Source organism: Desmodus rotundus, chromosome 8 (genome assembly GCF_022682495.2).
Source record: "Desmodus rotundus isolate HL8 chromosome 8, HLdesRot8A.1, whole genome shotgun sequence".
Taxonomy (NCBI): Eukaryota; Metazoa; Chordata; class Mammalia; order Chiroptera; family Phyllostomidae; genus Desmodus; species Desmodus rotundus.
The window spans coordinates 46,806,374-46,833,331 of record NC_071394.1 but is presented as its reverse complement, the minus strand read 5'-3'; the positions used below and the strand labels follow the sequence as shown (position 1 = coordinate 46,833,331).

At 36.7% G+C, this 26,958-nt stretch overlaps 1 long non-coding RNA gene across 1 annotated transcript; it reads right to left on the bottom strand.

The window, feature by feature from the left end:
* Window positions 1-6,728: 6,728 nt before the first annotated feature.
* Window positions 6,729-26,060, bottom strand: LOC128781548 (uncharacterized). Its single transcript, XR_008427560.1, has 3 exons — window positions 25,976-26,060; window positions 7,903-8,000; window positions 6,729-7,011 (listed from the first exon to the last, which is right to left on the bottom strand). It is a non-coding gene; the product is annotated as an uncharacterized lncRNA (long non-coding RNA).
* Window positions 26,061-26,958: the final 898 nt, after the last annotated feature.

The window sequence follows — 26,958 nt, the reverse complement described above, 5'->3', positions numbered from 1 at the left end:
TCTCAAATGCATGCACTTTTTATGGGGTATCTTTCTTATTCCCTCTCTTCCATTAACTCTGTAAATATTTACCAAGCACTTACCATGTGCAAGATATCAAGGCATCAGAGCTTTTATGTTTATGTGCCTGCCCTTGAGGACTGAAATATACTCATGAGAAAAGGTAGGAAAAAATCTATATTACACAGTTTCCTTAGAGCATTTTTCTTTATCTGTGTCACTTTCCTTTTCTCTGCCTTTGAGTAAAAATAGATTTTATTCAAACTTTCACCTTTTCATGCTTAGTCTATGTTACTTCTTAAAATGTATGCTTTATAAAAAGCAACAAAAACTATTGAATGTAGGAATAACTTTTCCAGAACAGTTTACCAGTGATACAGGTTCATGTTTGCAAACATTACCACCATTAAACTTGAAGGTCTTATAGAAGCCACCCTTTTCTGTTTAGTATGCAGGAGCTAGCTCATTGTAGGCACTATATTTATGCATGCTTTTCAAAAAGTTGAGTTTTGAATGATTCTCCACAATTAGAAATTCAAAACCTTTCAAATTAAATACTTAAAAAAATTTAAATTACACTTTTAACTTGGAAAGTTAACTTAGAGTTCATTTAAATTTTTGATGTGATATGTCTCACCTTCAAAACTTTTTCAAGTTTGTAAGCCCTCTTAAATGAAAAGGATGATAAGCCATCGTGCGTGGAAGCCTGTGATGCTGACATTCAACAACATTTGTACCAGCCACACAGAGATGGATTGTATGAGTGAAGACAGTTGAAGACTCTGTAGAAGCTTAAGATTGTAGGAGAACACAGGTTGTTTATGGTTTAAGAGGAAGAAGCCATAACCTCCCCATTTCATCAGTCAGCCCAAGACAAGGTGTTATTCCTAGAGCTACCAGAGAATTCCTTGGAAGCCACTGAGAGGTGTTCATTGTATATTAACTTGGGAAGTCCAATAGAAATAGACCATTGGTGAAAAGGGATTTGGTGTACTTTGGATTCAGGCAGTTTATGTGTCCCTTGTGGATTTTAACATTAAAACAACAGGAATACATGTGTGCACCTGTGTTTTAGCTTGATAACACATTTGATGGCTCTTTTATAGGTCAGATGGTCAACACCATAACATTTATTTGGCCCTGCTCCAGGATTTTTGCATCATCAACTTGAAACTATACCCGAGGATCTTCCATGGTTGCTGTCTCCTCATTTATCAGATACCAGCTCTACGTCAAAGGCACACAAATGGCTTTGCTAGCTACTTTCTCTTACCCTGTTCCTCCCATTGCCCTCTCAAGTTCACTTTTTACCCATTATCTTGCCATATAGTCTTTGTAAAACTTAACATCCTGTAAGATAGCTCATGTTCACTGGTTTATGTATTGGCTCCCTCACCCACTGTGACATAGACTCCAGAAGAACAGTGATATCATTCTGTTTCCCACAGAATCCTCAGGGCCCACACTAGTGTTTAGAACACAGTAGGATACCACAAACATGTGGTAAAGGACTGAATAAAATGTTACTAGCAATAAAGACTAATCAGACCAGATAGGTGTCCCTTTTCCAACTGGAATATTTTAAATCGTAGATATCTTTAAACTGAGTCTAATATTGTATTTTAGGGGGAAAATGAAGCTAAATCTTTTCTTGGTTAAATGCGTAAAGTAACAGACTCTGGTAGAATCCCCATCGTGAAACCTCCGCCATTCTGTGCCTGCACTGCTGAACACCTGTCCTCGCTGAGACAAAAAACCAAGTCTAAATGACCAAACCTTCACTGCATATACAAATCTGATCTCTCCTGCTGTGGCCTGAAAAGGCTTTCCTCTTCTGAGGTGAGTATATACAGTTGACAGTGGACAGCCCCTCCATGAAGGTGGCCTTGGCCCAGAGTGGTGTCTCGGATAGAAGCTTCTTTTGTTCAGCTGGTACTGTGAGACATGCTTCCTCAGTTAGGGCCCACTCTCATGCCCATTCAGATCCAAGAGGAGTGGCAGTAAGATGAGGTCTTCCTTAGTGCTAAAACTCTCATAAATGGCTTTGGTTATTTCATGGTCTATTGCAGGGGTGTCAAACTCATTTTGACCAGGGGCCACATCAGCTTTGTGATTGCCTTGAAAGGGCCAAAATAATTTTAGGATTGTATAAATGTAACTACTCCTTAACTGTTAAGGAGTTGAAATTACAATCGGCCCTTTAAAGGCAGCTGCGAAGCTGATGTGGCCCCTGGTCAAAATGAGTTTGACACCTCTGGTCTATTGTCATATAAGAAGTATGGAGCCTCAAGAACTCCATGAAATAGAATGGACAGAAAACTTGATTAAACTTTCCCATCCTCCCACCTTTCTTGCCGGAAGTGTCTACTTCAGTTCTACACCCTTGAATCCTCCTTCAGAGGGATGTAGTTCAACAAATCATGATAATTTAATTTACGTTCAGCTTTGTAGTATTGTTATGTACTTCACCTCTGATCAGTAAGTCACGGGCCACTTTGAAATATAATTCCACACTGTTCACTTGTCAAGATCTATGAGAGGAAGAGATATATTTCATCCTTATGAAATATTTCATACTTATATATGATCTTGCCAAAACATTAGTATTCTTAAAGTGATCATTTTTTAAATTTGAAATACTATTCCCTGAATGACTTGTGATGTTTTATTAATTTTTAAATACTATACAATAGAGAAACAGTGTAACATTAAGAAGGTGAGTTAGAAAGGATTGACTATATATGCTACATTGCTACTAGCCTTTTTTGCTGCCTTTATCAGTAAAGATTTTATGGGAATTAGAACATTCCTTCCTGAAGAAAACTGGGAGCACCCATCATATCATGTTATTTTCGGGGACAATGACAATGACTTCAGTATGAATAAAACAGTTTTAACTCAGATGGGGAGTAAACGCCAGCATGATAAAATAGAATATAGCCCGAAGGCAATAGATATTAGAAGGGTAAATTGAGTAAAATTTTTGGAAACTGAATTATGAAATAAAATTTGAATATATTCTGAGTGGTAAGGAAGAAAAATGGAGAAAAATAATGAAACAATTAACAACTAGCTAGAGATTAAACTTTAAGAAATTTAACTAAAATAGTAAGCATTAAAAATCGGTTTATCTAAGAAGATCTTAAATTAGTGAGTAGGAGGGAAGTTTAGTGGCAAGTGTATCTCTGCTGTGTATGTATACAGTGAAAATTACTAAGTTAAAACCATGATTTGGGGAAGCCAAGTTTTTTTTTAAGTCATTTGACAGCAATCAAAGCCATTCACTGCAATAAAATATTCTTTTAAATGGTTTCAAGCTAATTTTCAATGTTTGTATGTAATGCATGTGACTAGGCCCTAAGAAAAAACTGTTCAAAATCCCTTTTATAAATAAGAACCAGAAACCAGGAGTTGATTGTTGGGGTACAAGATATTCTCTACCATGGCTAGGCTGATTTGAAATATTCATTAACTTCCCAAACCAAGAGATTTCAAATACACTTTTTTTCCTGAAAGATTCTGAAAAGTGTGACACTGAGACACAGGTTAAGAGCTGAATTTAATGCTGTGAGAAACATGGGCTTTAGTGGTTCTGTCAAGACATGCTAATTAAGCAGGGAAGAATGCATGTTTCCCCTGAAGCCATGTTTGCCTTTAAGTAAAAGTCAGATTCGTGGGAGAGAATATAAGACATCCACTCTGAAAATCTTCCCAGTCTGCATTACTCTGCATTATTGGAAATAATATACATGTTTGCAAAGTCAATTTTCCTACTTGCAGTCTTATGAAATCTACCTTTTTATTTTTTATATTTTCTCCTTAAATTTCTAAAATACCTTTAAGGTTTTGAGTGATGGAACTCTTATTAACAAAGCATATAATCCTAATCAGAGAAAACCATTCAGCTCTATAGTTAGAATTCTCCTGTGTGAGCTCCAGAAACCCTCTCAGTGTGTGCTGGTCCAGCCCTCTCCACAGCCAAGCAGACTGGCTGGGCAGAGTGAAGCAGTGAGCGAACACCTACCTTATTCTTTTTTAGGGGGTTATTTATTCTTCCTAAAACCCACCATGATGGTGGTAAGAAGGATGATATTCTGATCTCAGCTCTGTAACTTGTTGGTAAGTGACTTTGGTAAATCATATTCTCTCTCCAAGTCTGATGTTTCCCTCTGTAAAATGTGAATGACATTGTCTGCCTCTCTGAGATAATGTATGTGAAATTGCTCTTATATATGAAAAAACAATGACAATTATAGTAGTCATAACATAGTTCAAGTTTGAGTTCTTGTACTGGCTATGAGAACAGGTGCATCTCTCTGAGCAGAGCTAATGACACCCTTGGCTGACAATCAGAGGTTTCAAAAATCATTCTCCTTTGAGTGCAGGTGGTTAACATTTGTTTTACCTTCAGTTTTACTCTTGATCGTGAACACTTTTGTAACATCTAAGTGCAGGGATGCATACTGGGTAGCCTAAATTAAACTGGTTTATTCAGGATGAGAATTCTGAGAGCATGTTTTCTAAAGACTCATGACCACTGTTACATTACAAGCACCATGGAGTCATCATAGGCAAGATGGAGTTGGATGAAGCTCTCTGTATCCTAGACATGATCAAGCTTTTATTTATTTTTTAAGTAATAGGCTAAAAAGGAAAGATCAAACTCTAATAATACATATAAATGCTTAATTTTTCATAAATGTACAATCAATAGGAGCCTGTTAATTATTCAATACATGGATTACTAGCAAAATTATAAAAGAAGATTCTAAAGTGTTGGATAACGTTTTAAACAGAAGTGAGCAATATAATCATACAAGTTGTCATTGAAACTTCAGTGACACTATTAGAATTTTTGGTCTTGAAACTGCAGGGGTTAGAAATGGTTTTAGAGTATGTTCCATATGTGACTACAAATCTGTATCACCAAAGATTTATTAAAGAGAAAATACGTTACTGGAACTAATTGTCACTAAAAATTGTCTAGTCTTTTGCCACATTGCCAGATCATTTAGGAGACTCTGGAATTAATGGACCCTTCACTACCATCCTGGAGACCCTTTCTCTTCCAGGCAGACATGCTGACATGGAACACAGGTACGGTGAATAATGATAGTTCACAGACACTCAGAGTCCTAAGTTCCAGAAATAGCAAAAGCAAATGAATCACTTACAAAAATCTGTGAATCTTCCTGGAAGTTGTGGTGTTATCTCTGTTAACTAGCTCTGCAGTTTTTCAAAATCCATGATTGCATCAGAGCAATCCTGTAAAGGAGAAACAAAGGCGGCCTATGGTGGCTTTTTGCTCAATACTTGTGTCTAGTTTATGTCTGAGGACCTCGGCTGTCTTTTTTTACTTTATTTTTACCGTTGATACTATCACAGATGTCCCCATCCTCACCCCCCCACCCCACCCCCACCTGGCCCACTTTGCCCACCTCCACCCAGCCCCTGCCCCATTCCCTCTGGCTATTATCACACTTTATCTGTGTCAATGGGAAATGCATTTATGTTCTTTGGCTAATCCCTTCACCTTCTTTCATCCATTCCCTGCTCCTCCCTCACCTCTGACAGCTGCCAGTCTGGACTGTCTTTAAACTAATTTAGCTTTGCCTTGGTTTCCTTCCTGCAGTGTGAGATTTGGTGTCCAGATGGCTTGTTGCATTGGTAAGAATCTTAAATCTTGTAAACCACTTAATGTCTAAAGAATTGGCTTTCTCAGAGCTTTTAATTAAAAAAAAATTCTTAATTGGATAAAATAGTTAAATATATCTTTTCAACAAGTTTCTACAATCTGTCTATAAGCAACAACAATAGCAATAATAATAGACCCACAAAGGAAAACCATCACAGTCTCATTAAATTCTTTTCAAATGTAACATAAACCGATAATCTTTAATGACACAAGTACAAAGAAAAAGACTAAAGAGACTATTTTGTCAGCATCTGCAGGCAAAGGCCTCAGGCCAAGCTCCTGGTGGTTGACTCCATGGAAAATGGACACCCAATCTTCTCTTCCATTTTAACCCCCTTTTGAAATTTTTTTTGTGTCCTAGGGCAGGTGACATTTTTTGTGAATCACCTTTTATGGTGTCCCAAATTTATGCAAAGTTTTTAGTGTATTTTGAGCTGTTTCAAACAGCTCAAAATAATATTTAGTTATACTCAACTTCACAATATTAACCAACATAAGCTTCTAGTTTGACAACTAACAGCAGCTTTCTTATACCAGTTAATAGTAATGTGTCAGCTAATTAGTCTTACACACAAATATTTAATACTACAACCTATTGCAAGATGTATCTTCAGAGCATTCTGCCCACAAAAAAGAACATGGTAAACTATAGACCTTCTTTGTTCTCTTGCTAGTCTAACATATGTTTTTTTAAAGACTAGCCAATCACTAAAGTAATTATGTTAAAATAGTTCTAATCAACAATAAAAAAGGAACAAAATAAAATAAAATAAAACACAAAGATAATCTCATTCCTGAAAAAAATAATTCTAATCATATACAATCAACTATTGATGTGAACTGTAGCTTCTTAAAGGCAGAAATGGACATGCATTTTGACTGTTAGTAGGCTAGAGGTGTTGAAACCAGAAAAGACACCAGTTCAGGCTGCCTGTCACTACCAAACCCAATAAGCAGAGACAGAGATTGAATCTTTATGGGCACTTTATTCAGATGGCTGGAGATCTGGGAAGATGGGGGGTTCATACCCTAACAGACCATCTTACATTTTGTTTCCAGGCCAGACTTTTATAACAGAGAACAAAGTGCGGTGACGGGTTTTGAAATTCAGGGAGGATTAGGTGAAAGAAACTGCAACATTCTTGTCCTGGGAAGTTAGCTGTTCCCAGGGACTGGTGGTCATCTGTTGCTCCCTGAAACATAAGGGCTGGGATGCCTCCAGTTGTCCCCAGCAGTAATCTCTAGCAGTGCCCCAGGAAGTCAGCTGTTTTCCTAGGAGCCAGGATGGACCTTATCTGTAGTTTCTGAAACAAAAGCTTTAACATATGCATTAGTTACTAGGCTTATAACTACTTACCTTAAACTAAAATTTTCCAACTCTTGAGTCCTCTGTCAGTGTCAGGCTGATCAGGGTATAAATATTAATTCTCTTTTGTATAATTAAGTTTCAATTTACTCATTTGGAAGATGGGTTTAATAATTCCTTGATTGCTGGGTGATTGTGATGATCAAATGAGGCCTGGTTATAACTATTTATCAAACTTCTGTCACATAGTATAGTGACATAATTCCAATAATTGAAGCTTTTAAAAAAGTTGTCTCTATTCCACACTCTATCATAGATTGCATACTGCATGTGGGTGACTCATACAAAGTTTGATTCAGTTGTGCAGTATCACTAACCCTTGAAGTCTTTTCACATAGAAAAAGAACATAGAAAACATGAGATTAACTTCAAATGTAGCTGCAGATTCTGTCTTATCAGAGAGACAGAGAACTGGTCAAAGAATTCTCTGCAGAGAGAAAGAACCAAACTGTTTTATCAGGTAAAAATAACGGTGAAGACAGAAACAATGTCAACTAGGCTTTAAAACCAGGTCAACCAAGTATTACATTTTATTATTTTCCCCTCTTCTTTATATCTGATTATGTGGTGTGTTCATAATCAGTTTGAAATATGACAGTTTCCAATGAGAACAGTGGGTCAAAGTTTAATTTTTACAAAATTCCAAAAGTTTGTAAAACTTTGGGCTGGGACCAAAATTATGGCTTCCTAATTATCAGTAGAGAATTCTCTGTTTAAGCATTTTTATCTTACATTGAACAGAAATTAACCCAAAACATTCTCCTGATATTCAGATCCCTTCCCTCCAAATTTCCAGTTTTTCTAATTTTCCCTAAGATATGAAATAATAAACAGGACTTACCTACGCATCTTCTTTTTTCACAGACAGTCAGTGTCAAATTGTGTTCAAAAGTATGGATTCAGGAGCAACACCACAAAAGTGTGAATCCTGGTTCTTCCCTAAGAGGCAGAACAAGTGCTTGACTGGTCAATGACTCAGTTTATTTATCTAAAATTTTGGGATAATAATGATGCTTATGAAGATGAATTCAATGACTTAAGATTTGCAAAATACTTAAAAGACTTCATATCACAATAGTAAGGATCATATGTGTGTTGTTAAATAAACAGAAGGGACATCACCTCCCATTTTCTCCAAATCCCTGTAAAATATATTTGTATTACCCTTCTACTACAAGGTTAATATTAAAAAGTTGATCAATTTTTTACAGACCAGAAATGAACAAGTGGAATTTAAAATTAAAAACACATTACCACTGACATTAGCACCTCCCCAAATGAAATACTTTAGATATACTTCCAACAAAATATGTATAATATCTATATAAAAAGCTACAAAAGAAAAATTAAATCAATGGAGAGATATTCTATGCTCATAAACAAGAAAACTTGATATTTTCAAGATCTCAGTTCTTTCTTTCTATGTACAGATTTAATGTAATTTTAATTATAATCCCAGCAACTGAGTTTGAAGATATTGACAATCTGATTCTAAAGTATATATGAAGAGACAAAAGATTCAGAATAGCCTGCACAGTATTGAAGGATAAGAACAAAGTTGTAGAACTGACATTATGCAACTTAAGACTTACTATAAAGCTATAGTAATCAAGACAATGTAGTGTTGGTGGAAAAATAGACAAGTAGATCAATGGAACCTAATATAGACTCACATACAGTCAAATAAGCTTTGATAACAGAGTAAAAGCAATACAATGGAGCAAAGTCTCTATAACAAATGATGCTGGAAGAACTAGACATGAACATACAAAAAAAGAAATGAATCTTGACACACTATTTTTATATCCTTCACAAATTAACTCACAGTAGACCATAGACCTAAATGTAAAACACAAAACTGTAAAACTCCTAGTGGATAAGATAGAAGAAAATGTAGATAACCATGTATATGGCAAGGACATGTTAAGTACAAGAAATGTGAGATCCATGAAAGAAATAATTGATAAATTAGACTACATTAAAAATTTTAAAAACTTCTGCTGTATGCAAGATGATGTTAAGAATAATGAAAAGAAAAGCTATATACTGGGATAAAATAATTACAAAAGGCATATCTGATAAAGAACTATTATCCAAATATACAAAGAACTCTTAAAATTTGACAAGAAGTAAACAAACAATCTCATTAAAAAATGGAATAAAGACCTTCACAGACATTTTACCAAAGAAAATATACAGATAGCAAGTAAGAATATGAAAAAATGTTTAGCATAATATGTCATTAGGGAATTGAAAATTAAAACAAAAAATGTGATGCCACTATACACCTATTAGAATAGCCAAAATATGAAACTCGGACAACACCAAATACTGGTGAAGATCTGGAGCAACAGGAACTCTCATTCACAGCTGGTGGGAATTCAAATGGCTCAGCCAATTTAGAAGACAATTGGACAGTTTCTCACAAAACCAAACACTCTTTCCATATGCTCCAACAGTTGCACTCTTTGGTAGTTACCCAAATGAACTGAAAACTTATGTCCACAAATAAACTTTCACATAGATGTTTATAGCAGCTTTATTCATAATTACCAAAGCTTGGAAGCAACTAAGATGTCTTCAGTAAGTGAATGGATAATTGGCTGTGGTATATCCAGACAATAAAATATTACTCAGCTCTAAAAAGAAATGAACTAATAAGACATGGAGGAAACTAAAATGCATATTGCTAAGTGAAAGAAGCCAATCTGAAATGGCTACCTACTATATGATTTCAACTCTGTGACATTCTGGTGAGGGAAAACTCCAGAGATGCTAAAGGAGCACTAACAGTCAGGAATCAGGGGAGTGAAAGGGATGAGTAGAGAGTGCACAGAGGATGTTTAGGACAGGGAAGCTATTCTATATGATACTACAATAGGGCTACATGGCAATATACATTTGTCCAAACCTATAGAATGTACAACACCAAGAGCAAACCCTAACATAAACTATGGACTGGATGACAAGGATGTGTTATTATAGGTTCATTGTTGTAACAAATGTGGTTCAGGATATTGATATTGAGGCAGATTGTTCATGTGGAAGATAGGGAAAACCTGGAAACTCTCTGTACTTTCCACTCAGATTTGCTATAAAACTAAACTGGCTCTAAAAGATTAAAGTTTATTGATTTTTTTAAATGCACGTATACTTGGGTTAATGTACTCATTAAATAACCTATTAATGACAATAATTAAATAAATATTTGTATATAAAGCAATTAAAAGCAAATTTCACAAGAATCTTCCATGCTTTATAAATTTTCTTATATACCAATGCATTATTTTAAAAATGAAAAAAATATGTACATAAGAAGGCCTCTTTTAGCTTCAGGGTAAGCCTTAAATAGTTTACCTAAAATCACCACAGATCTTAGTTATTCCTTATCCTATCCCGTTTAAATATTCTTCATAGCACATTCTGGTAACTCTAACAATATTTCAAAGGTCTCATTATTACTATATTTGTTGTGATAATCCATGATCAATGATCTTTAATGTTACTATTGTCATTGTTTTGGGGTGCTATGAAGTGGGCCAACATAACACAAAGAAATGAATTAATGTTGTGTGTGTTCTGACTGCTCCACTGACCAGCTATTTCCCATCTCTCTTCTTCTCCTCGGGCATCCTATTCCCCAAGACACAACAATATTATAACCAGGTCCGATAATAACTCTAACATTGTCTCTAAGATTTCAAGTGAAAGAATGACTTGCATGTCTTTCACTTTAAAACAAAAGGTATAAATAATTAAGCTTAGTGAGGAAGGCATGTCAAAAGCTGAGATAGGTTAAAAGTTAGCCAAGTTGTGAATGCAAAGGGAAAATTCTTATAGGAAATTAAAAGTGCTACTCCAGTGAACATATGAGTGATAAGAAAATGAAACAGCCTTATTAAAGCTGACATGGAGGAAGTTTTAGTGGTCTGGACAGAAGATCAAACCAGTCACAACATTCCCTAAGATAAAGCCTAGTCCAGAGCAAAACCCTACCTTTCTCTAATTCTATGAAAGCTGAGAGAGGTGAGCACGCTACAAAGGAAAAGTTTGAAGCTAGCAGAGGTTGGATTATGAGGTTTAAGGGAAGAAGCCATCTATCTCCATAATATAAAGTGCAAGGTGAAGCAGCGTGCTAATGTAAAGCTGCAGCAAGTTATCCAGAAAATCTAGCTAAGACAATTAATGAAATGGCTACCTTAAACAGATTTTTAAATTTTTTATCCTCACTTGAGGACATTTTTTCCACTGCTTTGAGAGAGAGAGAGAGTGAGAGAGAGAGAGAGAAACATCAATGTGAGAAACAGTGGTTGGTTGCTTTCTCATACTCACGCCGACCAGAGAGCAAACCTACAACCTGCATATGGGCCCATACCAAGAGGCAAAACTGACTTTTCAGTCTGTGGGATGATGATGCTCCAACCAACTGAGCCACACCGGCCAGAGTGAAACAACAGATTTTTAATGTAGATTAAACACTCTTATGTTGGGAGAAGATGACATCTAAGACTTTCATAGATAGAGGGAAGTCCATGCACGGCTTCAAAGCTTCAAAGGACAGGTTGACTCTTGTTAGGGGCTAATGCAGCTGGTGACATTAAGTTGAACCCAATGCTCACTTGCAATTCTGAATATTCTAGGACTCTTTAACAATTTTGCTAAGTGTACTCTGCCTGCGCTCTACAAATGAAAAAACAAAGCCTGGATGATGGCACGTCTGTTTACAACATGGTTCACTGCATATTGTAAGCCCATTGTCAAAATCTACTGATCAGAAGAAAAAGATTTCTTTCAAAAAAATACTATGCATTGACATTGTATGGGGTCACCAAAGACCTGTGATGGAGATGTTCAAGATTAATGGTGTTCTTATGCCTGGTCACTCAACCTCCATTCTGCAGCCCATGGGTCAAAGAGTAATTGACTTATTGTTTAAGAAATACATTTCGGAAGGCTATGGTTGACATAGATGGTGATTCCTCTGATGGATCTGGGTACAGTCAAGTGTCATATGTTTGTTTCTTTTTCTTTTCTCTCCCTAAAATTTTTCATTTTGTTCAAGTATTAATAGTGTTTTTTAATTTTATCAAATTGTTTCTCTGTGTTTTCTTGTAACCCACGGAACTTCGTTAAATCAATTGTCTTAAACTTTTCATGAGGCAAATGATAGATCTCCATTTCTTTGGCATCAGTTACTAAAAAATTATTGTGTTCTTTTGGTTGTGTCATGTTTCCTTGATTTTTTAAAAAAGATTTTATTTATTTATTTTTAGAGAGAGAGAAAGAGAAGGAGAGGAGCATCAGTGCGTGGTTGCCTCTCACATGCCCCCTACTGGTGACCTGGCCGGCAACCCAGGCATGTGCCTTGACTGGGAATCGAACCGGCCAGTCTTTGGTTCAGAGGCCAGCACTCGATCCACTGAGCCACACCTGTCAGGATTCCTTGATTTTTAAAAATGTTCCTTAAAGGCTTACATTGCTGTCTTCACATCTAAAGAAGCAGTCCCTTTCCTCTTGCTTCAGGAGGCGATACCTTCACCTGTGGGCCCTACTTGGGATTCTGAGACTTGCTCCACACTTCTTGTTCCCTCTTGGGGATGGGGTTTTGATTCCTAAGATTCTGTGCCTTCTCTGGATTCTGCAACGTCAGGCTGTGTGCTGACAGCCTCCTGTTCCCCTGTCCAGGGGAATACTGAATGCTTAAGTTTGTGTGCTTTCTTCCAGTCCTACAGTCAGGTCAGCTTTCTACCCATGCTCACTAGCCATCTGCAGAGGCTTGCACTCAACATCTGCAGGACTGTGTTCAGAAAGTTTGTCAAGACTGTGTGTGGGGTGGGGGGGTGAGGGAACTGCATGGAGTATGGGGTACCATGGGCCAGTTAGGGAGTTTTGCAGGTGAGGCATCTGGAGTGGTTCATTGGTGGCTTCCTGATGCAGTCTGTAAAGTGATTACTCCCTTCGAAGAGTTCAGAGTCCTGGCTGCTGTGCTCTCAGCCTTTCCACCCCCTTCAGTTGTGTAGACCACTTCAGTACCCTGGAAGTGGTAAGAAAGAAGTGATCCTCTTTACCAACATCCTGCACAGCTGGGGAAACTGGGTGTTCATTCATGGCTCCCACTTTTCCCCATGGGAAAAACTGCAGGCCGAGGGGTTCTCTCTTGGCAACAAGCTATGCTACTGAGCGGGGAGGAGAGATGCAGACAAAGTGAAACTGTTCCTCTTTCTCTCTTGTGCATCCAACCTTTATATATACATTTGTTTTTGGTTCAATGACATTATGGAAAATGGCTGCACCCCTGACCCCTACAAAGTTACTCTTTTCTGTGAATGATTGTCAAAATTGGTGTTCTTTGGGAGGAGATGGTAGGAAAATATTCTGCCGTCATGCTGACATTACTTCTGAAGTTGTAGGTGTTGACAATTGAACATAAGTGCATGCTTTCACTCTCTGTCTCTCTGACCCTGTCTTTCTCCTTTTTTGTCTTCTTACAAATGGGATCTTGCTTACATTAAAAAAAATCAGAGCTTTCTGTCTGCTTTGTATATTTCCATACTTGAGGTGTTCAGTAGACCTGCCATTAGTCACATGTGGCTAGTTTACATTTAAATTAATAAAAATAAAATTATATTAAAAATTCATTCTTCATCACACTGGCCACAATTCAAGTGTTCAGTAGACACCAAGCTCATATATAAAACCAATCTATTGTTGCACAAAGTTTTTTAGGCCACATAGCTCAAGAGTCAGACTGAATCTTTAGCTCAACAAATGTCTTGGCATTTGAGAGAATTTGAAGAGTGAGAGCCTGCTCAAACTGGCTTATCATTTGTCCATTGACAAATATCCAGGAATTCTGCAAGCCAAGTTATAAACTATTGGTAGCTTGAAACTGGCGATGGTAGGAGTGTTTGTACCATGGAAAAATTCTCAAATTTGGGCTCTTTTATCTTCTGGTAACTAGTGTGATAGCAAGCCACTACCTGACTTTGGTTCAAACTTACTATAAAGAAAGAATAGACCCAGACAGTTGAAAACCCTACTGTGGAGCTGTTAGGTCATGTCATTAACAGAGCCCACAATCTCCACACAGGCAAATTTTACACACTGGAGTAACACAGATGACAGGAAGAAGGTAGGAGTCAGAGTGTTCAAAAAGAAGGAGTTATAAATGTTCTAGTTGATAAGTTTTCTTAAAAGTTTGTATCTTACTTTCAACTTTATATCTTACTTTCAAGTTTATATTTTACTTTCAAGTTATATCAAGTTAAATTAATACTCTAGAATAGCAATAACATAAGCCACATATGTAAGTTAACATTATCTAGTGCATAAAATAAGTGAATTGATTAAAATATATATTTCATTTAAATAAATGCATATGTTATTTCAACATGTATCATATTAAATGGTATTGAAATGTTAAATATTTTATTATTTCATACAAAGTACAAGTTTTTGTATCACAGTATATTTTAATTCAGACTAACACATTTCAAGTGTTCAATATCCACACACAGCTAGACAGTACAGCCATAGGAAAAATGATAAAAATTTTTCAACAATTAACTAGTTAGGGTTGGCAGAATTCAGAGAGTGGTTGGATAAGTGAAGATTACACACTTAGAATAAAGAGAAGGTACAGGGAAAGATTTAGAAAACCCAAAGACTGAGGAGAGGTTTTTCCATGGCAAACTCACCCATGGCTTAAGTCTGTCTTTGCACAGAAAGCTCTCATCTTCAGGTCTCACTACCCTTTGGCATCCTATATGCAGACTGTTTTACATGTACAACCAGAACCATAATCTTTACCTGTAGAACTCCACTCTACTTCAATGTGTCACACAAACCAGCTAGAAACTCCAGCCTCTGTTTACATTTCCCTCTTGCCATTTGCAATCTGAAATTATTCTGCGTCTACAGTATCTTTCAAGAATCCCATCCTCTTACTGCCACCTTGGAACAAACTGGCCCCACCACTCACCCAAACTGCCTGAATATTTTACTGGCTCCCCGCTATTCATGCTGTTCTCAACTCATTCCCTTGCCTATCATCCTTCATTCTGTTTAAGATTCTATTCTCAACAGCATCCCTGATGATGAGGCCACCCTTAGGTAGAAAATAAGACCAACTTCTCCATGTGACTTTCAAGCCTCTCACTTTTCTGTCATTCTCACCATGAGGACACACACACCTGCCACAAGCTTTCATCCTCTGCTTCAACATGCTGGACTTCTCATTCAGTATTCACTCAACTGATTCACATTTTCTCATTTCTGTGCCTTCAATCACCTTAGGCCCCCACCTCCCAACCTTTCATCACTACTCTCAAAGTCTATTTCTTCTCTTCATGGCTATGCTAAGAATGTGCTTTCTACATAGACTAATTTCTGCCTTTCCTTCCCCACCTGATGCCACAATTTTTGCACTCAGCTGAAGCATCTCCTCTTTACAAACCTATCACTGATTGCTCTTCCACCTGGGACTAGATAAGCCTCAAGTGGCTTCCCAAATCTACCTACATGTATCTGTACCTTTTTTTCTCTTCTTTTTCATTATGGTTGTTCCAGTACAGTTGTCTCCATTCCCCCTCACCCCAACCATCCCTACCTCCCACCCTCGAGCCTACCTGCCTTTGGCTTTGTCCATGTATCCTTTATACGTGTTCCTTGATGACCATTCCCCCTTTTCCTCCTGTTATCCTCTCCCACCTCCCCTCTGGTTACTGTCAGTTCTTTATTTCAATATCCCTGGTTATATTTTGCTTGCTTCTTCGTTTTGTTGATTAGGTTCCACTTACAGGTGAGATCATATGGTATTTGTCTTTCACTGCCTGGCTTATGTACCTTTTAACTTAACCACATAGTATTGTTACTCTTTTTGTGTGACTGTACCAGCATGCTACAGGCTATCCGTGCATAAACTTGGTGCATGACTCAGTGAGGAGAATCGAAGTCTTTTGTAAAGCTTTGCTCAATTTTCCCAGATGATTGTGTTCCACCTCTATTTTCAAATCTTGCCTGGCTATATACATTCTGTTTATGCTCTTATTTCTGCACTCTGTGAGGATAGGGATGCTTCTTTCAACTGTAGCCTCAGCTTTGGTCTGCAGAGTCATTTGAAAGTTTCATATAGAAGCACGTTTGGGTCACTTCTGCTGATAACAATAAGACAGGGTTGGTGGAAAGGTATGTTTCATAATCTCTAAAATTATTATTTTAGATCTGTTCATAATCTCCCCATGACTTGACACAGAAGGCCACTTCCTTAGCTCCCTCACCAATCTCTGAACCCTCTCATCATCATGAATGTATTGGAAAAAGGCCATTTCTAAATTACTTCTTTTCTATCAACTCTTAGTGTTTTGTTTTTTAGTTGTTCTGGAAAAAAAAAGTTTTTCAAGCAAATATAAATTTTGAGTTACATTTGTCCCAAAAGGAGAATCTCATATATTGAACAAGCTCCTTCTTATGGCCACCAAGAATGAGACATCAAGGACTCCCCCTCTGGCACTCATGGAGATATTTCTAGAGTTCATGGGTAGATGAATCCCTTCAGCAAAGTTTACAGCTGTAGAAAATTTGGTATAAAAGGACCTGGGGCCCTGATCACAACTGACTAAGGTTGCCATGCTCACTGCTATTGCTTTCTCTGTATGTCAGATCATGAGTTACACAAGATATTGAAACTAACAAATACCAGAAGAACTAAACAACCTAAGGGACAAATTTATTTAACCCAATTCTAAAACTATATATCATATTTATGAAGGGGGTAACTATAATCCTCTACTCAGAAGACCTGCTTAAGTACCTCTAATTATTGACTAAAGCCCTAAAATGTATGGATTGGTGTTTCAATTTTTTAAAATATATTACCTTTATCACATTTTCCATTACTATTTAGTCCCCTAATGCCCCCACCCTCAGCAATCTGGACTGGTGTTTATAAACATTATGTCCACATAATGTTTAGTTTTAACTAATAACACATTTAACATTTGTATCTGCTCTTGTACAAAAGCTAGGAAAGTGAAGTTTTCTATTTAAACTAAAAATTTGTTTTCTCTTTTTTGGGTTTTGTTCACTTTAAAATTCATAGAAAATTAGGACATTATTTTTGTCTTATGGATCTATATCCTTCCATGTACTATACCTCTTCATTAGGTATAGTATTCTAGATTTAACTTCCCCTCCCAAAAGGGACTATCTTTTTTATTCTAATTTTGTCGAGACTAAGCAAAATTGCCTTTTTCTCATTAGCATTATGCAGTTTTGGCATTTTAGAAGTGTTTTAAATAGTGAATGCATAAATGTCATAACATTTGGAATTGAGCCCTTTCATTATATCATTCAATACAAAAAGCTTATGAAAAGAGCTGTAAGAAGATGTTTAAAAATAAATATCTTAAAGACATTTTTCCTATCACCTATGAATCAAAATAACATAGGGCATCTTGTTTTTTTCCTTAGCTCCTCCTCCTCCTCAGTTTATTAACTTCCCCAATCAGACTAAATCCCCTAGCCAGCCCCCAATCTCTCTTAGGTTTTGCTCCTAGCCAATTTAAAATTTGCTTTGTTTTAAACCTTTGTTTGGACTGGGTGATTAAAAGTCACTTTGTGATCTTAACTAACTTAAGACATCCTGGAAGGAGAAGATGTAGTGCCATGAATTAGGTATGTTGTCACGTGACTCAAACACTAAAATGTGAAAAGTAAAATTTTAGAAGTATTAGAGGAACATATAAGTAAACACTTTTATTTCACCAGAAGGAATGATATCTTTATCAAGACATAAAGGTTTAAAAATTCAACCATATAAAAATTTAAAATTTCTGTAAATTAAAATATATCATATATAAATTATATTATAGAGGCCCTGAGAGAACAAACTTGCAATTTGTACAAATAAAATACTAATGTGAAGATTAAATTTATGCAATTCATATAATAAGATATTAGCATCCAAATAAGAGAGGCAAAATTCCAAACAGATAAATGGTTAAAGAGTATAAACAAGTAATTCACAAAAAAGGAATGCCAAATGTAGGCACAGAGAAGTTATATTTTAGTTTTAATAGGGAATTGATAAAACAGGAGGGGCAGAAAGAAAAATGAGAAAGGAAATGAGGTAATGGAAAAGAAATATCCACCTATCTTTCATTATGAACTAAGTTAGGAATAAAGTGAGAATAGCAGAACTGGTTAATGGTTGATTAATGGGGAAAAAAAGTGTTAAGATTAGTGGTGTGAGTGAACAGATGTAGTAGGAAGAAATAAGCAGCAGCTGGCTGTGTTTGGCCTGTAATGAGAGAGCTCTTACCATAGGAGATTTCAGAGGACTGAGAAGTCTGATAATGACTAAGCCCAGAGTTAGTCCACCAAACTCTGCAGCAAGTGGAGGGTAATGAAGATCACGGAGATGGAGAAGGTCAAGGGGTTGTGGATAGATCCACCAAAAATTGAAATTGCTAGAATGAGAGACAGGTTTGGTATAAAGAAAGTAGTGCTTAAAATTTTACTATCTTATTTAATCCAAAACAGTTCAATTAGCCTGATAAGTATAAAAACCCATGAAATAGTACTGGAAACATGTGAACATAAAATCTTTGTCTTTTGCAGATGGAACTTAACCAGTACATTTGCCCTTGTATATTGACTCTACGTTAATACAACTAAGAAATTGAACTGAGACAAATCAGGATTCTATTTGCCTCAGGAATGGAAAAAATGTAAAAATATTACCCTGTTTACAGGATATTATTGGTAGTAATTCAGTAGCTCTCACCCTAAGATTAGTAAATCTTCACACATTTTCTTTTCATCCCCAATAAACTGCTGAATTACTAATAGATAATCCACTGTGGGGTTTTGTGTGTGTGCATGTTTGTGTGTTTTGTTTGTTTGTTTGTTTGTTTTAGATCTGTTGCTTCTGAAGAAAAATACCTCCAGGAAAATGTTGCTTTTCTTTCATTCTCATATGTCCTGTTCATGATAAGATTAAGCAGTTACTCAAGGTTTGATCTCCTTTCATACCTTTTGCATGCTTGTTCTCAGCTACTGAGACTTAAAATCAATTCTAAATCATTCTGTGTGGTCCTATGAGCTCATGCTGGTGGAATGCCAAGTATTTAGAGGTTGAAATAATTGATGGGGTTTCTAGTTCTCCTTTGAGATACACTGCCTATCCTCCTGCACAGTGATCATGTGTCATCTCACTTAACTATGTATGTACCAACAGCTGACAAGCAGTTATATGGTTAGTGGAACTTTAAACAGAGCATGGAAACTTCCCAAAACATTGTACATTACTATCAACAGTAGCAGTGCTTAAAATTCCTAATTACCTCTCAGCTAGTGGAGTTCAGAGAACCTGACCGAAACTCAGGGTATTCAAGTTCCAATTCTGGCTTGCCCCAACCAGTGCTACCCATGGGCAACTCAGAATCATTGCACTTTAGTTTTTCATCTATAAAACATTCTAAATGACCTCAAATACAATAGGATTATTTGAACTGTTGACATTGTATTTTTAAGAAGTTAAGGAAATCAACATAAGTTAAACGCACAGAAAAATATTCACAAGCTGCCATAATGAGGAGTGAAAGGCATTATTTTAAATCAGTTTGCATGCTCCAATGTTCTGTGTTTCCTTCACCAATCTCAAGATGCTTGCTCTTTAATTACAGTGGAATAGTGAGTTTGGCAGGTTTTATTAGGTTATGTTAAATCCTAAGAGGTTTAAAAAGATACAGTGTTTGGAATCTAAAATAATCACATCTAGGTTAACCATGCCACTTTGTCATATGTTAAATATATTAGAGACAGAGACAGAAATGCTGCCACAACTCTGACAGCTCAACACTGTGCTCCAGGGTCCAGGAGAACTTGCCTTGACATCCAGCTTACTGAGAAGGCAGCGCAAGCTCAGCATATACACAGAGGGAGGACCATGTAAGGATATTGCAAAAAGATGCAGACCATTTCCAAGCCAAAGAAAGAAGCACATGCAAGAAACCAGCCTTGCTGATACCTTGATCTCAGACTTCTAGCCTCCAGAGTGGTTGTGTTTTACATGAATGTGCATATGATGTGCCACAGAAATATGACATCTTGATTAGAAAGAAGTCAGAAAGCCAACACCAAGCTCTGAGGCAAATTTCACTTTGAACAGCATACAAGACAAGGTGATAATTGTGAATACCAGTTAACCTGCTTGAGGGGAGGAGCCACCAACAGGTAAAGCCCAAGTACAACAAGAGAGACCACACAAACAGAAGAAAGGGCAACCCTAGAGCAACCAGACAAAGAGATCAAAAAGACCACACCACTGAGTCCCACAGAACTTCTACCACAGAAGTTCACCCAATGAAGACAACTGGCAAAGCAGAGCATCCAGAATTGCAGAAACAGCAACAACAAAAAAGAGTCACCTAAAAAGGGAAGACAAAGAAAAAACATGCAATCAAAAGGAACGGAAGACTCCCCACTTAAAGAGCTAAATGAAATGGAGGCAAGCAAACTATCAGATACAGAATTCAAAAGAATGGTTATAAAGATACTCAAGGAACCAACTGACAACTATAAGGAACTGAGCAGGAACTACAACAGTATGAAAAAAGAAATAGAAACTATAAACAAGAACCAGAAAGAAATGAAGAATACAATATCTGAAATAAAAAATACACTAAAAGGAATTATGATCAGACTGGATGAAGCAAAGGACCAAATTAGTGACCTGTAAGACAAGGTAGAAAGAAATACCCAGGTAGAACAGCTGAAGAAAGACTAAAAATATATGGACATAACTTAAGGGAAGTGCAAGACAAAATAAAACACAACAACATTTGAATCATAGGAATACCAGAAGGTGAAGAAAAAGAGCAAAGGATAGAAACCCCGTTTGAAAATATAATGACAGAAAACTTCCTGAACCTGGAGAGGGGGAAAAAAACACACAAGTTCAGGAAGCACAGAGGGTCCCAATCAAGATGAACCCAAAGAGGCCTACTCCAAGACACATCATAATTAAAATGCCAAGTTTTAAAGACAATGAGAGAATCTCAAAAGCAGCAAGGGAAAAACAAGAAGTAGCATATAAGGTAGCTCCAATGAGGCTAGCAGCTGACTTCTCAACAGAAACACTACAAGCCAGAAAGCAATGGCAATAAATGTTCCAAGTAATAAAGATCAAAGGCCTGCAACCAAGACTACTCTACCCAGCAAGGCCCTCAATTAAATGAAGGTGAAATAAGGAGATTCCCAGACAAAAGAAGGCTGAAAGACTATACCTCCACCAAAATAGCACTGCAAGATACTCTAAAGGGACTCCTTTAAGAATAGGAAGAAGAGTGAGAAAGAGAGGAACGTAGGTATGAAGGAAGGAAATGGCAATGAATAAGTACCTATCAATAATGGCCTTAAATGTAAATGGATTAAATACTCCAATCAAAAGACATAGGGTAGTTGAATGGATAAAAAACACGATCTGCACGTATGCTGCCTAGAGGAGACCTGCCTTGGAACAAAAGACCTACACGTCCTGAAAGTAAAGGTTTGGAAAAAAATATTCCAAGCAAATGGACAGTAAAAGAAAGCTGGGGTACCAATACTTCTATCTGACAAAATAGACTTCAAAACAAGGGCCATAAAAAGAGACATAGAAGGACACTTCATAATACTCAAGAGAAGAATCCATCAGGAAGACATAACTATTATAAACATATATGTACCCAACATAGGAGCACCCAAATATATAAGAAAAATTGTGGAGGACTTCAAAAAAGATGTAGACAGCAACACACTTATACTAGGGAATTTTAAAACCCCACTGTCAAAAATGGATCGATCTTCCAAACAAAATATCAACAAGGATATTGCGTCATTGAACAATACGCTAGATCAAATGGACTTAACATATACATATAATATACTAATTATATATATTATATTACATAATATATATACATATATATATAACCTTTCATCACAAGAAGCAATATACACATTCTATTCAAATGCGCATGGAACATTTTCAAAGACAGACCACATGATAGGGCACAAAACAAGCCTGAACAAATTAAAGAAATGTGAAATCATATCAAGCATTTTCTCAGACCACAAGAGCGTGAAACTAGAAACCAACCTCAAGGAAAAAACTCAAAAACACTCAAATTCATGGAGATTGAATAGCATGCTATTAAACAATGAATGGGTTAAGAATGAGATTATGGAAGAAATCAAAAAGTTTCTGGAAACAAATGAAAATGAACACACAACAGTTGAAAACCTATGGGACACAGCAAAGGCAGTCCAGAGAGGGACATTCAGAGGGATACAGGCTTACCTTAAAAAGGTAGAAACATTTCAAGTAAACAACCTAATCCTACATCTATAAGAACTGGAGGAAGAACAAGAAATAAATCCCAGAGCAAGTAGAAGGAAGGAAATGACCAAGATCAGAGCAGAATCAAATGACATAGAGACTAAAAGAATAATTCAAAGGATCAATAAAGGCAGGAGCTGGTTCTTTGAAAAAATAAACAAAATCAACAACGCTTTAATAGACTCATCAAGAAAAAAGAGAGAGGACCCAAATGAATAAAATCAGAAATGAAAGAGGAGAGATTACAACTGATAGTACAGAGATACAAAGGATTGTAAGAAATTACTACGAACAACTATCTGCCAAGAAATTTGAAAACCTTGGTGAAAAGAACAAATTTCTAGAAAAATATAATCTTCCAAAACTCAATGAAGAAGCAGCAGAAAGCCTGAACAAATGGATAAAAACTGGCAAAATCAAAGCAGTCATCAAAAAACTCGCAGCACACAAAATCCCAGGACTAGACAGTTTCACAGGAGAATTTTATAAAACTTTTAAGGAACACCTAACCCTGGTCCTTCTCAAACTATTCAAAAAAATCCAAGAAGAGGGAAGACTCCCAAACTCTTTTTATGAAACCAACATCATCTTAACTCCAAAACCAGATAAAGACACACACACAAAAATAAAACTACAGGTCAATATCACTGATGAACATAGACGCTAAAATGCTTAACAAAATATTGGCAAACCGCATCCAGCAATACATTAAAAAGATCAAACATCATGATCAAGTGGGATTCATCCCAGGGATGAAAGGATGGTACAACATTCACAAATCAATAAATATGACACATAACATAAACAAATGGAAAGGCAAAAATCACATGATCATATCAATAGATGTGGAAAAAGTATTTGATAAGCTACAGCACCCATTTGTGATAAAACACTCAGCAATGTGGGAGTAGAGGGAACATAACTCAACATAATAAAGGCCATATACATGAAACCTACAGCCAACATCATACTCAATGCACAAAAACTAAAAGCTGTCCCATTGAGTTCAGGAACAAGACAAGCATGTCCCCTTTTACCACTTCTATTCAATATTGTATTGGAAATACTAGCCACAGTGATCAGAGAAAAAAAAAAAGATATAAATGGCATCCAAATTGGAAAAGAGCAAGTAAAACTGTCACTGTCTGCAGATGACATGATAGTGTACATAGAAAACCCTATAGACTCCACCAAAAAACTACTTGACCTAATAAGTGAATTTGGCAAAACAGCAGGATACAAAGTCAGTATTTAGAAATCAAAGGCACTTTTGTATACCAACAATGAAACATCAGAAACAGAAATCATGAAAAAAAATACCATTTTCTATTGTAACAAGAAAAATAAAGTACCTAGGAATAAACCCAACCAAGGAGGTAAAAGACCTGTACTCAGAAAACTATACAATGATGAAGAAGGAAATTAAAGAAGTCACAAATAAATGGAAGTATATACTGTGTTCATGAATTGGAAGCATTAACATCACCAAAATGTCCATACTACCCAAAGCAATTTATAGATTCAATGCAACTCCTATGAAGGTACTAATGGCATATTTCACAGATATAAAACAAACATTTCAAAAATTTATATGGAACCATAAATGACCTCAAATAGCTGCAGCAATTTTGAGAAAGAAGAACAAAGTAGGAGGGATCACGATACCTGATATCAAACTGTATTAAAAGGCAACTGTGATCAAACAGCCTGGTACCAGCATAAGAACACACACTTAGACCAATTGAACAGTATAAAGAGCCCAGAAATAAACCCATGTCTCTATGGTCAATTAATATTCAACAAAAGGGGCAGATGCATAAAATGGAGTAAAAATAGCCTCTTTGACAAATGGTGTTGGGAGATCTGGACAGCTACATGCAAAAAAAAAAAAAATGAAACTCAATTACCAACTTACACCATACACAAAAATAAACTGAAGGTCAATAAAATACATAAATATAAGTCACAACATTATAAAAGTCCCAGAGGAAAACATAGGCAGGAAAATCTCAGATATTCCATGCAGCAATATTTTCACCAATATGTCCCATAGAGCAATAGATATAAAGGAAAAAATAAACAAATGGGACTTCATCAAAATAAAAAGCTTCTACATGGCCAACAAAAACATCAGCAAAAAGAAAAGGGAACCAACCGTATTGGATAATATATTTTCAAATGATACCTCGGACAATGGTTTGATCTCCAAAATATATGAAGAACTTACATGACTCCACTCCAGGAGAACAAACTACCCAATTAAAAAATGGGCAAAGGACCTGAATAGATACTTCTCTAAGGAGGACATGCAGAGGGCCCAGAGACATATGAAAGGATGCTCAGCATCACTAGCTATCAGAGAGATGTCAATTAAAACCACAATGAGATACCACTTCAAACTGGTCAGAATGGCCATCATAACCAAATCAACAAACAAGTGCTGGAGAGGATATGGAGAAAAGAGAACCTTAGTACACTGTTGGTGGGATTGCAGACTTGTGCAGTCACTGTAGAAAACAGAATGGAATTTCCTCAAAAGCTAAAAATTGAACTGTCTTTTGACCTGGCAATTCCACTGCTGGGATTATACCCTAAGAATGCTGAAACACCAATTAAAAAGAAACTATGCACCTCAATGTTCACAGCAGCACAATTTATAATAGCCAAGTGTTGGAAGCAACCTAAGTGCCCATCCATAAATGAGGGGATCAAAAAACTATAGTAATTTTCACAATGGAATACTACACAGCATAAAGAAAGAAGGAGCTCCTACCCTTCAAGACAGCATGGATAGATCTGAAGCATATTATGCTAAGTGAAATAAGCCAGGTGGTGAAAGATAAATACCATAGATCTCACCTATAAGTAGAACCTAATCAGCAAAACAAGCAAGCAAAATATAACCAGAGACACTGAATTTAAGAACAAACTGATAGTAACCAGAGGGGAGTCGGGAGGAGGGTAATGGGGGAAAAGGTGAGAGAGTCATCGAGGAACATGTATAAAGGACACGTGGACAAAGCCAAAGGGTGTAAGTTTGAGGTTGGGAGGCAAGGATGGTTGGGATGGAGGAGGGAGTGGTGAGGGGATAATGGAGACAACTGTACTTGAACAACAATATAAAAATTTATTTCAATCATAAAAATATATTAGAGACATTTAATGAGGAGTTACTCTTTTAACTTCCTTCATTATTTTAGATTAATTCCATGTTTTTCTTAAATAATAACATATGGGATAATTTTCAAAGTAGGATTTAATTCTTTCTCTAAAGTAATGAACTGAAAACAATATGTTAATATGCAACTGCATTAATTTCTACAATTTAATCTGTGTCTAGTTCTTCTAATTTTCAACTCTAAAATAAGCCACCTGAGTTTCAGACAAAATGGAGGCATAAGTAGAAACGCTTCACTTCCTTGCACAACCAAAAGAAGGATAACAACAAATTTTAAAACAATAAACAATCAGAAGAGCCAGAAAATCAAACTGCATGGAACTCCAACAACCAAGGAGTTAAAAAAACATTTACCCAGACCAGCAGGAGGGGTGGAGATGAGAGATGGGCAGCTGAGTGTAGAGGACGCACAGCAAGGCAGTGAACTGCACAGGCTGACTGAACCAGAAACTAAAGACTGAAAGGTAACTGTAAACTACTGCGGGGGTTGCCATGGCAGAAGAGGCTCCCAGTCTCACAGGGAAGTTCCTTGGAAAGTAGGGCTAGTGCAGAGCAAGCCAGCACCATTGTTCCCTCTCTGATGCCCCTCCGTAGACAGCACCCCAATGCAGCAAAGAGGGTTGCCTGACCCAGGCAAATACTTAAGGCTTTGCCTCCTTACAACTTAATACGTCCACCAAGACAAAGAACTATGGCCCAAATGAAAGAACAGATCAAAGCTCCAGAAAAACAGCTAAGCCACAAAGAGATAACCAACCTATCAGATGCAGAGTTCAAACCACTGTTAATCAGGATACTCACAGAACTGATTGAGCTCTGCCGCAAAATGAAGGAACAAATGAAGGCTATCCAAAGTGAAATAAAGCAAAATATACAGGGAACCAACAGTGAAGGTAAGGAAACCAGGACTCAAATCAACAACTGGGGACAAAAGGAAGAAATAAACATCCAACCAGAACAGAATGAGGAAACAAGAATTCAAAAAAATCAGGAGAGACTTAGGAACCTCCAAGACAACTTTAAACATTCCAACATCTGAATCATAGAGGTGCCAGAAGGAGAAGAGGAAGAGCGAGAAATTGAAAACTTATTTGAACAAATAATGAAGGACAACTTCCCCAATCTGGTGAAGGAAATAGACTTCCAGGAAATCCAGGAAGCCCAAAGAGTCCCAAAGAAGTTGGACCCAAGGAGGAACACACCAAGGCACATCAACATTAAGTTACCCAAGGTGAAGAAAGATAAAGAGAGAATCTTAGAAGCAGCAAGAGGAAAGGAGAGAGTTACCTACAAAGTAGTGCCCATAAGACTATCAGATTCCTCAAAAGATACCTTAC